Here is a 16,398-nt window from a genome sequence, read left to right as displayed (position 1 = left end):
GACTGGTCTCAAAAACACTTTGGGTTCAGATGATCCTCCTGTCTTTGCCTCCTAAAGTGCTGGGATTACAGGCATGAGCCACCATGCCCAGATGATTTTTCTAGTTCTTTATGTAATTTGGAATTGTATTCTTCACATTGTGAATGTTGTATTGTGGAGACCTTGGTTTCTGTTGATGTTTTTAATTTAGTAGAAAATAACTCAGACTCAAAACTGCAAACTGTCACACCTGCAGTGTATGGCAGTTCAAATCTCAGTTCAGTTCTTTCCTCCTTAGCTGAGGTCTTTGGATCCTGCCCTGTGCTTGCATGGCTCAGGGTTTAGCCAGAGAGTGGGCAGAATTTACACATAGAACCCAAGACTTCTTCTCTGGCTCTCTTCTTACTTCTCATGATCTGTGGCTGCTATGGGCTGTTTCTTCAGGACAGAAATCCAAGGGTTTGTTTTTTAATTTCAACTTCAGTTGGGCCATCCTCAGGCCAGAGCTCTAAAAAATGGGGAGTTCCTTCCATGTTAGCACCTTCTTCCAACTTTCAACTTATTTTCAAAATCTGCCAGCCCTTGTTCACTTCAGATAGTTGCTTTTTGTTATTTTATCCAGAGTATAGTTGTTGTCTGTGGGAGGGTCATACTGAAAGCAGAATTTCGTACTAACATTTTTATCTATTATTAAAGTGTTTGGGGATAAAAATGTTCACTTGAACTTGTTTTGTAACATTGGACAAGTCTCCTTTCCTCTGTGGAACTCACTTGCTCCTCTGGGAAATGAGGTGGTTGTGATCTGTGGGGATCCTTTAATGTCTGCTTCTAGGCAGACAGACATGTATACACATACCACCACCACCATCACCACCAACAGTAACAACAAAAAGTGCCAGAAGAGATGCTTGAGGGAAAGGATGAAGACGGATCTGTCATGGTGGAAAGCTCTCTGAAGTGGCATCACTAAGGAATTTGAGGATGTTTACTGTCATCCTCTTGTTTCTGGGGATGGAGGGCGAGTATGCTGAGGATGCAAGCAGTAAATGGCTTTCAGAAAAAAGAAATCAGTTGCTGGTTGCTTCTTATAAATAGGGAGAGAATGTACAGTTGGAAACAAATCAGGATCAGCTGGAGTTCGTCTTTGACTTTTGGCAGTGCATTCTATCTTGTTTTGAAGAGAAAAGCCTCTGGGCCTTAGTAACATGCCAGCAAATTTGGCAGTAGGTGGTAGGTGCTGGGACAGTAGCTTTCACCAGGGGTGCTGCGATCATTGTTAGGGCTGCAGAGACCTCAGGGGAGGTAGACCAGATTTATGTGACCATTTCTGAGTTCAGAATTTTTATGTAGGAGAGGTTTTAGGCTATGTAGAAGGTGTGTGTGTGTGTGTGTGTGTGTGTGTGTGTGTGTGTGTGTGTAAGTAAGTGTAAGGTGGGTGGGGAGGGGAAAGAGACAGGTGGTGATGGGACAGATCAGAAGGTCTCTGGGACTGTCCTAAAACTACGATTTGCATACCAGTCACACTTACTTTAACTTCCATTGCTTCTTTTTTAAAAGGAGGGGCCGGAGAGCTAAAGCTTCCCCCACGTCAACCTAAGCCATCTCTTGGGTGCTGCCCTTGGTATGTATAGATCCTTTTTTATTTTTATTTTTATTTTTGAGACAGAGTCTCGCTCTGCCGCCAGGCTGGAGTACAGTGGTGCAGTCTTGGCTCACTGCAACCTCTGCCTCCCGGGTTGAAGCTATTCTCCTGCCTCAGCCTCCTAAGTAGCTGGGACTACAGGCGCGTACCACCACACCCAGCTAATTTTTTGTCATTTTAGTAGAGATGGGGTTTCACCATGTTGGCCAGACTGGTCCGAACTCCTGACCTCAGGTGATCTCCCACCTTGGCCTCCCAGAGTGCTGAGATTACAGGCGTGAGCCACTGTTCCTAGCCAATATTATCAGTAACTCTTCTCTTTGGGAGGCTGAAGTGGGAGGATTGCTTGAGGCCATGAGTTTCAGACCAGCTTGGGCGACATAGTGAGACCCCACCACTACCAAAAAAAAATTCTTTTCAATTTTTATTGGCTTGAGGCTTGAGTTACTCCTGCTCCCCTCATCTTTTAAGTTATTTTTAAAAACTGTCATTATTTCTCCATCTTAATTCTAGTTTTCTTGCTCTCTAGGAAGATAGAGGATGGATTCTTGTGTGTGCGCGAGCATGTGTATGTGTTTAGGTGGAGGTGTGGCGGTTGGATTAAAGGGACCAATTGTCTTGGAAGGACCACAAGGTGGCTTACAGGGATGTGCAGGGGAGGCAGTTGTGATGAAAGAAGTGGGGATAGTTTGAATGTAAGATCATGTACAAAAGCATTAGGTTTACCACTAGCTTAGAAGCTACCTTTTCCATTTTCCTCAAGAGTAAGATATACAAGAAGTTTGACCCAGATCTTCCATCTCTAGTAGCTCTTCTCTAATTTTAGGGTAAGATTCAATGGGATGGTAGGCTTTTCAATTCTCCTATAGAAGGCTGATTGTTACAAAACTGGAGGGTAAGTTTACAGACAGAGAAGCTTCTATTTTTAGTTCTGATTGATATTGGGTGGTTCAGGGCTCTTTTGAGAACCAATATGAGAAGGCAACAAAATGAGAGCCAGCATGATGAAGGAACTTTAAAAGTCAGACAGACTTGAGTTTAAACCCTGTCATTTAATAGCAAGCTGTAAGACCTTGGACAAGTCACTTCTTGAAACTTAGATTCTTAGATTCTCTAAGGTAGAGGTAACATTATCTTGTTATTGTCTTACATAAAACATAAACATAGCGCTCAGGGTTGGTAAATACTCCACAGATGCTTTTTTCCTACTTATCTTCTAGAACATATTATTTTTAGTGGAATCCTTGCTTTACTTCTCAATAATTGTGACTCACCCTTTCCTAGTTGTAGTTTCCTTCCGTAAAACAAGGGCATTTAATTGAAGGTTGAGTATACCTTATCTAAAATCCCTGGGACCAGAAGTGTTTTAGATTTCAAAATTTAAAAAAAATATTTGCATGTGTATAGTGACATATTTTGGGATAAGACCCAAGTCTAAACATGAAATTCATTTATGTTTCCTATACACCTTATACGTATAGCCTGCAGGTAATTTTATTTTTTCCCAGGGAATGTTGAATAAACCCTGAGTATTGTGTGCCTATATTTTGACTGCGACCTATTGCATGAGATCGCGTATGGAGTTTTCCACTTGTGGAGTCATGTGGGCACTGAAAACATTTTAAATTTTGGAGCATTTTGGATTTGGGATTTTCGGATTAGGGATGCTCAACCTGTAGTTGATTTCTGGGATGCTTCCTAGTTGTAAGATGTCGTATACATTTTTAGACTGTTGAGGAATGTTTAGGTGTTTCAATTTAAGCAAAGACAGTAGCTTCTACCTTAGGGACCATATCATCTTATAGGAAAGGGGAAGTTTCCTATGGCCAGATTCTTTCTTGACTTCCCTGAGAGACCTAGCCAGCTTAGCCAGCTTCCTTTAGTGTTAGGATCTAGATACAGATCTTACTTTGGGCCATTACTGACAGTGATTTCTATGTGAAAGTCTTTGGGACAGCCTCTGGGTCAGCTCAGTCTTGGTATGATTCATGCTTTACCTATCTCATCTATTCTGTTTATATTCTATTCAGGTCAAGAGACAACTGCCTTTGAAAGATTGTGAGTGACTATTTCCAAATCAGAAAGCATAGGGAGAGCTGCCGGAAGTATTGACAAAAAGCTTGTATTACCTAAATGGTAAGTATGCTGTACTGTGAAACCTGGGCATACCAATAGAATTGGGTGGTTTCTGAAGCCACTGTAATTTTGCCACTACTGGAAGTGGAGAGGAAAGTCAGTATTTGTGATGGCCTATTATGAACCAAATACTATGCTGAGTACTTTACATGTTTTCTCCTTTAACCAACCAACCTGATGAGGGTGAAAAATCCTTGCTTGATGTCAGCAACTTTAAGAAGTAGGCCTGCCGCCCTTAAGAAGTAGCTACCATTTATTGAATATTTACTCTGTGTCAGGCACAGTCCCGTTGGACATCTTATCTCTCTACCAACTTTGTGAGGTTAAGTACTGTTGTCATCACCACAAGGAAACAAATTTAAAGAGATTAAATAATTTTTCCAAGTTCACACAAGTAGTAGAACTAGGTTTCAAACCTGTTATTTTCTTTAATTTTTTTTCTGAGACTGGAGGGCGGTGGCATGATTATGGCTCACTGCAGCCTGGACTTCCTGGGCTCAGGTGATCCTCCCACCTCAGCCTCCTGAGTAAGTAGGACTACAGGTACATACCACCATGCCCAGCTAATTTTTTGTATTTTTTTTTTTTTTAAAGAGACAGGGTCTCTATTGTCCAGGCTGGTCTCGAACTGCTGGGCTAAAGCAATCCTCCTGCCTTCGTCTCCCAGAGTGCTCGGATTACAGTCGTGAGCCACTGCCCTGGTGGTTTCCCAAAGTGCTGGGATTACAGGTGTGAGCCACCGCCCTTGGTATTGTCATTATACTGTAATGTATCCCTTTTGATAAAGTTACTTTTTGGTTGAGGCTGTGGGTGGTTTAACCTTGGAAAAGCAAAGCAAAATACAAAACCTTTTGATCAACAACTAGCTGCTTTTCCTAGCCATTTATGGATTTTATGTGCCAATATTTTATTGGTTAGTGTTGGCTAAAGCAGAGGAGAACACTAATGAAATAGAAGAGAGAGAAGTGAGAACTTGAATGGTGAGTGACCAAGACACCCAGTGGTCTTGGTTGCTACTGACAGCTGAATGATAGTTAGAGAAAGCTTCCCTAGGAAAGTAGAGCAATAGGGAACTCAGAATGAGTGGGAAATGGGTTCTCATCATAGCAGTGACTGGGCATAGGAAAGGAATCTTAACAAAGCCTCTTGCTCTCATGTCAACCCTTCTTAGGAAATAGCTGTAGTTAGGCATAATACAGAAATCTAGAAGGAGTGGGAAAATATCAAGGCAAACTCTTGCCCTGTTAATTGGTTCAGGATTCTTGTTCTATTCCTTTCCCTGGAGCATTTCACTTACCTCAGAGAACTGGGTTGTAAAATTAATTTCTTGTTGGGCAAGTGGCAGCCAGTATTTGGTCTCTTTTAATGGAAGCACCAATGGTGTTTTAATATAGGTGAAATTTTGGGGAAAACAACCATTTTATTCATAAAATTTATTACACATTTTTTTTTTTTGAGACAGTCTCACTCAGTCACCCAGGCTAGAGTGCAGTGGCACGATCTTGGTTTACTGCCACTGCAACCTCCACCTCCTAGGTTCGAGCGATTCTGCTGTCTCAGCCTCTAGAGTAGCTGGGATAATAGGTGTGTGCCGCCATGCCCGGCTAATTTTTGTATTTTTAGTAGAGACAGAGTTTTGCCATGTTGGCCAGGCTGGTCTTGAACTCCTGACCTCAGGTGATCTGCCCACCTCGGCCTCCCAAAGTGCTGGGATTACAGGTGTGAGCCACTGTCCTCAGCCTATATATACCTATTATAAATAAAATATTTTGCTATATACTGGAGCTAATGTTCTGATGACAAAAATTGACCACTTACTACATACTTAGTTATTGGAATTAAGTATACAGCATTAAACAAAATAGAAAAAGTCCTTGCTCTTAAGGATTTTATTCTAATGGGTAGAAACAGATAAAAATGAATAATTAAATATAAATAAACAGGTACATAGATAAATAATATCCCACTAAATGGTGCATGCTAAGAAGACAAAAAAACAGGGTAAGGTGATAGTGATGGAAAGCTGAGGGATTGCTCCTTATGTATAGCAATCAAGGGAGACCTCTGATGAGGTGATATTTTAAGCTAAGATCTAAAAGAAGTGAGGAGTTCAGCCAGGGAGTTATCTGGGGGAAAAGCATCCTAGGCAGAGGGAACAGCAGATATAAAATCCCTGAGGTATGAGTGTAGCTGGTCATGTATAAGGACCCATAGGGAGGCCATGTGGTTGGAGTGGAGTAGTAGGGAAGGAACAGCAGATGAGTGAGGGTTGTATATAGAAATATTGTATATGAGTGAGAGTTTAATATAGAAATATTAGACCTAGATCACGTAGGGCTATACAGCCATGTGGCATCTTTGGAGTGCATTTTATTCTAAGTGAGGTGTACCAGAGAGTTTAGAGCAGAGGAGTGACTTGATCTGACTGATTCTTCAAAAGGTTACTTACTCTGGGTGCTGTGGGAGAACAGACTGTGGAGGGTGGGGAAGGATGGCCAATGATGGGAGCAGGGAGAGCAGTTAGGAAGCTTTTGCAGTAATCAGTAGTCCAGGGTAGGGATGATGGTGGGTTGGACCTGAGTGGTAATGGTGCCTAAGAAAGCAATGGATTCTAGAAATATTTTGAAGGCTGTCAAATTCTAATTCTCCCCATAGACATGTTTGATTTTTTCCCCCTGCCCCTGATTTTTAATTTTTTTTTGGTTTTGTTTTTTGAGACAGGGTCTCACTCTGTCACCCAGGCTGGAGTATAGTGGTGTTAGCTCACTGTAGCCTCGACCTCCCAGGCTCAGTTGATCCTCCCACCTTAGCCTCCTGAGAAGAAGTTGGGACTACAGGCGCATGCCACCACACCCAGCTAATTTTTGTATTTTTTTGTAGAGACACAGTTTCGCCGTGTTGCTGAGGCAGGTCTTGAGCTCCTGGGCTCAAGCTATCTGCCTGCCTCGGCCTCCCAAAGTGCTTGGATTATAGGCATGAGCCACCATGCCCAGCTAAGATGTTTGATTTATTTGGAGTTAGCCTCTGGGTCACATGGGTGTGAGGATGTCATTGGAAACTTAACAGCGATCCCTGGTAAAAATTTTGAAATAGATTGATCAAAGAATGAGAACAACAGTGACCCCTAGAAGCAAGCTTGTGTTCACTAAGAATAAATAATGCTAGCTGATAACAATTCTTTTTTTTCTTTAAGCCTTGCCATGATTTTATTTAAACTATCTGTACAAGTTTAATGTAGAAATACTTGAGAATAGACATAAGCAAAAACAGAAAAAAACACACCATCCAGGATAATTACCATATAGCAGTTTGATATCTAAGTGAGCATTTCATTTTTGGAAAGATTCCTAGGTTGCTGGAGGATTGGAATGTGCTACAAAGGTAATGTGTCTGAAGTCGTAAAATTAGGTATATAGTGTTTTCTCATGTGATCCCAAGACAAAAGAAAATTTGACCTGGTTTGGAGCTTGTTGAATAAATTGCACTCTGGAATTGTAGTATCAATTAATGGACCAGTGTTTATAGGAGCTGTTTTTAGTGACATTCTGCAGGGCTGTTTTTGGTTATATTGTTTTTGAACATCAGTTTTGGATGAAGATGTAGAAAAGACATGCCTATGAGACTTAAATAGTGAATGTTTGCAGGCTAGACAATGTAGAGAATATTTAGTCAAGGGATTGAAACTAAGGGGTTGAAATAAAAAAAAAAATAATTTAAGCTGAAACTTACATGACTCTTAATATGGACCAGATACTAGTCTAAGCAATTCTTGCATTAACTCATTGACATGTACCATAACCATATAGGTATGGAAGCATAGAGAAGTCAAGTGACTTATCCAGGGTCTCACAGCTAGTAACTAGTAAAGTCATGGTTTGAACTTAGGCTGCCTGGCTTCAGAGTTTGTAAACTTTATCATTGCATTGTGTTGCCTGCAAAAGAATTAAGCCCCATATTTCAGTTATTAAAAATGAGATTTAACAGTTTATTTGAAAGCAAAATCAGTATGAACTTACAAACTGGTACTGTGGCTGCCAGATTAGTTCATGCAATTTTGGACTTCATTGTTAGAATTGGGCAGACCAGGTCATCTTTTATCCATCCCACCCTTTTACCCCATTGCTACTGTCCTAGTTCAGGCCCTTATCCCATCTCTTACCTTGACTATTACAATAGCACCCTAGTTTATCCTGCTAGAATGGTCTTTCAAAAACTGCAGTTCTGGTTGTTACTCTCTTACTTAATCCCTTTGCCCAATACGGTTTGCAAATTTTCTTCCCATATCCACTTGCAGGCATATCTGTGTTTTGGAGAAACTATACAGTGGTATTCTTTTTATTTCTTCTCTTTTAAAATCTGAATTTATTGGCTATATTGAAGAGATTGTATATAAAAGTAGGGCATAGCCCCTCTTAGCCATAGTCGTCCTAGGCCTTTTAATCATTTAAATCATTGGTGTCATCTCTTTGGCACTTACATTTGCAGCCTTTGGCATAAAGGCTAAGCATCTTTCCTAGAATGTAGGGCCTAGATCTAAAAATAGTCCCCTTTATCTAAATTTGGCTAGTACAGAATACAATGAAACTGTTACATTAATTTATTTATAAAATGTTTATAAGGTTCCTACCTTGCCCCTGTCACTGTATTCAGTGACCAGGACTGAAAAATGAAGATAACATAGTTCCTGTTCTCAGAGCCCAGTAGAGGATAACAAATATTTTAAGTATCATGGGTATAGTGAGAGAAGCATCTACAAAATTTAGGATGGTGCATTTCTGTTGTGGGGAAGGATGGTTTGAAAAGGCCTCAAAGAACAGATGCATTAAAAGATGTTTGCCATTGGGCCAGGCGTGGTGGCTCACACCTGTAATCCCAGCATTTTGGGAGGCTGACGTGGGCAGATCACTTGAGATCTGGAGTTCAAGACCAACCTTGGCAACATAGTGAAACCCCGTCTATGCTAAAAAAAAAAAATACAAAAATTAGCTGGGCGTGGTGGTACAGACTTGTAATCTCAGCTACTCTGGAGGCTGAGGCAGGAGAGTTGCTTGAACCCGGGAAGTGTAGGTTGCATTGAGCTGAGATTGTGCCACTGCTCTCCAGCCTGGACGATGGAGCCAGATTCCGTCTCAAAAAAAAAAAAAAAGATGTTTCCCATTGGAATGGCGTGGCGGGGAGCATGGAAGGAAGATAAGGAAATGTTCCTTAAACAGTACACCCTCAGCCTCTGCACGTGCTGTGAGATTTGAAAGCCCTCAAACCTTACCAGTTAATTACTCTGCTCTTCCCCTTGTGTCTTTGATATCAGCCATGCTGAATTAAATTCCCTAAATGCAGCATTATTTTGTTAGCTTGCTCACTCCTTTCCTCCTTCCCTCCCTCACTCTCTCCCTCTCTTCCTCCCTCCCTTTCTCCCTCTCTTCCTCCCTCCCTCCTTCCCAATAAACAGCTATCTTATACTCTTTATGTACCAGGCACTGTTCAAGGGGCGGGGGATACAGCAGTAAAAAGTTACAAAAAACTATGGTTCTGACCTCATGCATCCTACTTTCTGGTAAGAAGAATCAGACAGTAAATAAGTTTACAAGTAATTAGGTGGTTAAATGTGCCAAGAAGAAAAATAAGTAGGTTCCTTAGAGCTGTCCAAAGATGGAGTGAGTTGCCTTGGGAGGAAGTGACTGTCATTCTTGTCATCAGAAGTATTTGAACAGGAGCTGAGTGACTACTTGTCTAGATAATGTCTGCATTGAGTGGGAGGTTGGATTAGATGATTTCTGAATCCTTTCCAACATGAAGAATCTCTATATGCTAGCTGGACTCCTAACTCTGAGTTTGCATATCCAAAGTACATGAATTTGTGATTCTGGGAAAAATAATGTAAGCCCTGAAATTAAATAGAAACACTCAATAATTGATGGTGAGGCTTAAACAGCCTAAGGTTTTAAAACAGGTAACTGCAAGTGGCCAGGAGGAAGCTGCTTGAAAATAGCTCTTGGCTGGGGCCAGTGGTTCACGTTTGTAATCCTAGTGTTTTGGAAGGCTCAAAGGCCGAAGTGGGAGGATGGCTTGAGTCCAGGAGTTTCGGACTAGCCTGGGCAGCATAGAGACCCCCTCTCTACAAAAAAAAAAAAAAAAAAGAAAAAAGAGAAAAATTAGCCAGCTATAGTGGCATGTGCCTGTAGTTCCAGCTGCTTGGGAGGCTGAGGTGGGAGGATCACTTGAGGCTGGGAGGTTGAAGCTGCAGTGAATTGTGATTGCTCCACTGCATGACAGCCTGGTAGACCCTGTCTCAAAATAATATAATAATAATAATAATAATAAATTTAAAAAACACTCTCATCCTTTAGATCAGAGATTGGCAAATTCTGGCAGACAGGCCCACTGTCTTTTGCTTTTTAAATTTTTAATAATTTATTTAAATAGAGACAGAGTCTCGCAGTATTGCTCAGACTGGCCTTGAACTCCTGGCCTCAAGCAATCCTCCCTCCTCATCCTCCCAAAAAGTTGGGATTAAGACGTTAGCTACCATGCCCTGCCCACTGCATGTTTTTATAAATCAAGTTTAATTGAAACATAGCCATGTTCGTTCACTCGTATACAGTATGTATGTGGTTGCTTCATCACTGCGTTGCCAGAGTTGAGTAGCTAGAATAGAAACCTTAGATCCTTTAAAGACTAAAATATTTCCTCTCAAGCTAAGTTCGCATACTTATGTGTATACTATCAAACTTTAAAAAAATTTGTGGACCCCTCTTTAAATGACTATCGGGAACAGGAAGTGAATCATGGCAGCTGTGTTGGAAGAAGGAGCAGGGCAGGCCTGATTATGTTCTATTTCAGACCTTCCTGATCTGCCAGGACAGGAAGAAGAGCCACCCTCCAAAATGCTGGATAGGGCCACTTGGAACTGGGTTCAGGAGCTTTGATAGAGCCCTGAATGAGAGACAGTTGGCACTGTATCTTGCTAGCGTGACTTAGAACTGAGCTAGGTACTAATGTAGGAGAAGTTGGCATGAAAAAGTGAGACTGTCTTTCCCTTTTTAAAAACCTTCCTATGATTTTTCCAAGGTTTAATATAAACAATTTCCATCCCAGACCCCACCCTCAGGCACATTTAATCACTTCTTCTGAGCTTCCGGTGTATATGTATGATGGTACAATGTGTAAGGAAAAAAAAAAAGCAGGATAGAGGACAGGACATAAAAGGGTGCATGCTATATTATGTAAAGTGGTCAGGGAAGGCTTCTTTATCATTGTTCTTTAATTGGTTATATCTGTATGATTCCTTAAAGGCAAGGATAAAGTTTTCTAATTATCTTGGCAAAATGCTGGGTGCATCATAGATGTTCCATAAATGTCTGCTAAGTAAATAACTTTTGCCTGGATAAACATACTTAACAGAGAGTAAGGGAGGCAGTAGGAGGAGAGGTGTCTACTTTGCTTTTTGATGATCCAGGAGTAGCAAAGCATTTCCTACTCTGGCTATGCTTAGGGCCAAAAGGTCAGAGATAAGTGATCTCCTAACCCCATTTTCAGAATATTTCCTTGTTTACCCTGGGGAGAAGGGATGATCTTAGTGAATCACTATTTTTAGGAGAGGATTCTGCCTGATGAAACTTACCTTAGGTATGCATAGGACTTTACCAAGTGCTTTTGCTAACTTTATTGCATAGTGTTGCTGTAAGGTAGCTGAGTTGATATTCTTTTATTTTTTCAGAGGAACTAAAGCATACAGAAAATCAGTGACTTGGCCAAACAGTATAGTATTCTTTTTTTTTTTGAGACGGAGTTTCGCTCTTGTTACCCAGGCTGGAGTGCAATGGCGCGATCTCAGCTCACCGCAACCTCTGCCTCCTGGTTTCAGGCAGTTCTCCTGCGTCAGGCTCCTGAGTAGCTGGGATTACAGGCACGCACGACCATGCCCAGCTAATTTTTTGTATTTTTAGTAGAGACGGGGTTTCCCATGTTGACCAGGATGGTCTCCATCTCTTGACCTCATGATCCACCCGCCTTGGCCTCCCAAAGTGCTGGGATTACAGGCGTGAGCCACCGCGCCCGGCCACCAGTATAGTATTCTTAAAAGAATATGAACTTTGGAATTGGACCTGGATTCACTCTGACTATCCTTGCTAGCTGTGTACTTTGGGAAAGTCCCTACCCCATAAGGTTATTGTGAAAGCTGAATAGAATAATAGTAGTAGTTACTGTTTGTTGTGACTTATGTGCAAGGTATTCTGCTAAGCATTTCACATGCCCAGGGATTACCATACTATCTTTGTATGAACATCGAGGGAAGACCTCAGTGGAGTGATGTAAAAACATGTAAAATAAATGGTAGATCTGGGAATCCTGCAGAAAGCATGTGCCCTGTTTGTCATTGTACTTACTTGTTCCCTTATACCCTTTTGTCATTGTTAGTTTGTTTATAGAGTAGTGCTCAGAACTCCTCATTTTGTAAAAATGCTTACGAGGTTATAGGGAGGTGATTTTGCACAATGAGAAGAATCCTGAATATAGAGTCAGGAGACTAAAGTCCTTGGCCTTGCTAAACTGCTGGAGAAAGCACAGTATTTACTTCTGTGTCTGTTTCCTTGTTTCTAAAATAAGGGCATCCAATAACTAGAGCTGGACATCCTATGAGTGTTGTGTTTTTTGGTATCTATGTCCTGTTTGCATGGCATAAACTTGCAAGAAAGGGCTTCCCAGCAGGTCAGGGGGAAAGTATTCTGGTTGAGACATTGTGGAAGTGGCACAGGGCTAGGGATGAGATCATTCAGAGCATTACCACAGGGCCTGAGATTCTGTGCTGTCTGGTCACTCTTGCCATCTGTTTTCTCCTTTGTAATCCATGATTAGGTCATGGACATTTTTATTATTTTCTGTTAATGGTCATTGCCAAAGGTATTTGATAATTAGGAGGCTCACTCATCAGTCAAATTCATTGAATTTTCAGCATTCACTTTGTGCTAGGCTCCCTACTGGGTACTGAGAATACAGTGGTGACACAAGTTGGAGAGACGAATTGAGTAAATAAAACTTCATAGGTTCTGTGATGGGAACCATGTAGCAGATTGTGAAAGCAAAAAAGAGAGGCCCTGATCTGAATTGGGATTTGAAGAAGGCACCCCAGAATCTTCCAGAAGCATGCCTTGTCTAAAATGGGATCTGAAGAAATGAGAAAGAATCAAACTAGTGAAGGCCCAGAGGGAAGAGGGAGTGTGAGAATGTAGATGAAGAGGCTGGTGGGGCCAGATCATGAAGGACTTTGGATGCCATCAGGGGAATTTGGACTTTATCCTAACAGTAGCTGGGACCTTTAGAGGGTTTTAGTAGTAGTGTGTAATACGTGCTTTCTCTGTCTGTATGTTTCCAGTAAATATTTGCTACATATTTACTGGGTTTAGCTTTTTCTTTTCTTTTTTTTTTTTTTGAGACAGAGTTTCGTTCTTGTTACCCAAGCTGGAGTGCAATGGCGCGATCTCGGCTCACCACAACCTCCGCCTCCTGGGTTCAAGCAGTTCTCCAGCCTCAGCCTCCTGAGTAGCTGGGACTACAGGCGTGCACCACCATGCCCAGCTAATTTTTGTATTTTTAGTAGAGATGGGGTTTCACCATGTTGACCAGGATGGTCTCGATCTCTTGACCTCGTGATCCACCCGCCTCAGCCTCCCAAAATGCTGGGATTATAGGCATGAGCCACCGCGCCTGGCCAGGTTTAGCTTTTTCATTGCCTGTGTGTACTGTTTGATTGATATCACTCAGAGTCTTGAATAGAACATATAAAATTGGGACTAAAAGCCAAATAAATAAAACAGTGTTATAATTCCAAGACTCTACTACTTCAGAATTATGATTTAGATGGGGCTATACTAAGGTTTAACGTTTCATTCTTTTGAAAAAGGGATTGTGAAAACTATATAATATAAGCTAGTATAAATAAGATGTGCTGAGAGAATGCTACAGTTTGAGGATAAGCTGTTTAACAGCTTTATTGAGATATGCTTTATATATCATGAAGTTCATATCTTTAAAGTATACAATTTAATGGTTTAAGCCTATTTATGAGGATATGCTGTTTTAAAATAAGTACTTTACAGATGCATCATATATCATTTGTCTTCCGATGACTGTGATGGCAACAGCAGATCCTGTGTATCTCTCTACTGGTTTAAAATTGGTTTATGGTCTGTACTTAGTTAAGTCCCCCCATACCAACCCTGTGTATAAATTGACAAGGTTTAAACTGTACCACTGGGCAGAAGGCCAAAGGCAAGCTTTTTTAAAAGGGAAAAGCTTTCTTAAAACATAAACATGGGAGGTTTTTTCCCTCTCCGCTTTTGAGAATGAGGAAGCAGGTAGTCTGGGGAAAGGAGAAGGGGACCAAAAGAGGCAAAGATGAGAGGACAGACAAAGATGTACCCAGAGAAGCAGAGTGATGGACAGGGAACAATAATCGGGGTGGACAGGATCTGAATGTCCCAGGTAGGAAGGGGGAGGTGTTGGTCTTTTCAACACCTTCAAGCGTTGGTGTTTTTCAGGAGCTGAGCATGGGCTCCATCTGGTGGCTTAGGCTTATAGTGCAGCCAGTAGAAGAACTCAGACTTGGAGAGAATTGGCATTTGGTATCTCCTCCAGGCCCAATTTCAGTTGTTTTTCTTTTGCCCTAAGCGTTCTCATAGGATCATTGTTGGAGTCATTTCTTCACTCTTATCCTTGAATTTTGAATGTAATCTTATCGGACGACATCACCTAATACCCCACTGTTGCTGTCATCTATTGATGCCCTGAGTCATTGCCCCTAACAACTTCAGATTCTGTCTTAATGTCACTCTTTCCAGCATTAGTCCTGTTAATTTGTGGTGCTTACATGCAAGTGACCCTTGCAACACCTTTACCTCTCAATTATTTCTCTCTTCTAACAATCCTTGTTTTATACTTCTCCCTACTCCCCTGCAGGATTCCTATGATTAATACCTTCATTTTTGACATTATCAATAACTACAGTGCCTCCATAATTTCAGTTTCTTGAAGTCCCTCTCTGATTTCTGTCTTCTATATTTGAGGCTTAATTTCCTCTGGTACCTGGTACCCTTACTCTAACAATCCTTCAAGCCCCCCCTTGGGACCTTTAGTTCATTAGTTCCTATTATGTTTTCACTATTCTTCATCTCCTTCTTTACTGAGTGAATTTGAACTCCCTCACACACACCCTTCGCTCCCCTGTCCTGTTTTTTTGTTATGCAATACTTCGACCTGGCTCAGTCCAATGCTGGCTTCTCTGTTCCTTCATCTGTTCAGCTGAACAAGGCTGGAGAAAAAGAAAGAACTTTGTTGATAGATCTCACTTTAAGTCATTACCAGGAATTTCAAGTGGGCCCTTACACAGCGAATACACATCTCATATACATGTCCCAGATGGAACTCTTCTTCTCACACTGTTCCATCTGTGGTCGTCTGCATTTGAATTGATAATGCCAGCCCTCTACAAATTCAGCCCAGCCACCTTAGAGTCTGCCTTAATTCCTATCTGTCTATCTGTCTATCTATCTATTAATTTATTTAGAGACAGGGTCTTTCTCTGTCACCCTGGCTGGAGTACAGTGGCACAGTCATAGCTCACTGCAGCCTTAAACTCCTGGGCTCAAGCAGTCTTCTTGCCTCAGCCTCCCAAGTAGCTGGGACTACAGGTGTGTGCCACTGCACCTGGCTAATTTTTTTGTTAACCTTTTTTTTTAATAGAGATGGGATCTTACTGTGTTGTGCCCAGGCTAGTCTTAAGCCCCATCTCAGCTTCCCAAAGTGCTGGGATTACAGATATGAGCCATTACACTTGGCTTCTTATTCCTTTCTTTGTCTCATGCTTCACATATAGTCTAAGAGCAAATCCTTTGGTTGTTACCGTCCTACGGCCAGAATTCTGACCATTTCTCACTCTCTTGGTCACATGCTCTTAGAATGCATGTATTGCCACTATCCTGGTCTAGGCCATAACTGTATTTTGCCTGGGTTACTACAATAGTCTCCTATAATAGTCTCCTATTTGGTCTTCCTAATCCCACCCTTATCCCCTGTAGTCCATTCTACTTGCTACCTACTTAAAAGTTTCTGCTGAGAAGTGGTTCAGTTGTTAAAAATTGTTTTTGTGGTTGGAATGTTTTTGTTTCCTCCGAAGTTCAAAGTTCGTGTTGAAACTTAACCCCTAGTGCAACAGCATTAAGAGGTAGGACCTTTAAGGAGGTAATATTAGGGATCAGCACCTTTAAAAAAGGGCCTGAGGGCATGAGTTCAACCTTTTTTTGTTCCATTCCTTCTTCCCTGTGAGGAAACAGCATTCTAGGTATTATCTTGGAAGCAGAGACTGGGCCCTCAGCAGACACTAAACGTGCTGGTGCATTGATCTTGTATTTCCTAGACTCAGGAACTGTGAGGAAATAGATTTATGGTTTTTGTTTTGTTTTGTTTGGTTTTTTTTCGGAGACAGAGTCTTGGTCTTTCAACCAGGCTGGAGTGCACTGGTGTGATCTCGGCACACTGCAACTCTGTCTTCTCTCCCCGCCCCCCATTTCAAGCAATTCTTAACTGATGGCCATTTTATGTTTCTCAATGAGAACAGATTGGCTCTAGACCACTCAGGTGATATA

At 41.5% G+C, this 16,398-nt stretch overlaps 1 protein-coding gene across 6 annotated transcripts in view; it reads left to right on the top strand.

Annotated features, from left to right (window-relative positions):
- LUZP1 (leucine zipper protein 1) overlaps positions 1-16,398 on the top strand; it is a 96,008-nt gene that overhangs the window by 68,381 nt on the left and 11,229 nt on the right. For 4 of the 6 annotated variants that reach the window (XM_012439905.3, XM_064363441.1, XM_064363442.1 and 1 more), the window contains exon 2: positions 3,652-3,757. The gene's annotated coding sequence lies outside the window, so the exon portion shown is untranslated. Of the gene's footprint in view, positions 1-1,391; positions 1,601-3,651; positions 3,758-4,351; positions 4,487-16,398 lie in introns of those variants that run through there. The other 2 variants (XM_064363443.1, XM_012439904.3) reach the window with 2 other exon arrangements.

The sequence above is a fragment of the Aotus nancymaae genome, unplaced genomic scaffold (assembly GCF_030222135.1).
Source record: "Aotus nancymaae isolate 86718 unplaced genomic scaffold, 86718_ANA_hifiasm-v0.15.2.pri h1tg000053l, whole genome shotgun sequence".
NCBI classification, from domain to species: Eukaryota; Metazoa; Chordata; class Mammalia; order Primates; family Aotidae; genus Aotus; species Aotus nancymaae.
This window is presented reverse-complemented; position numbering and strand designations above follow the sequence as displayed.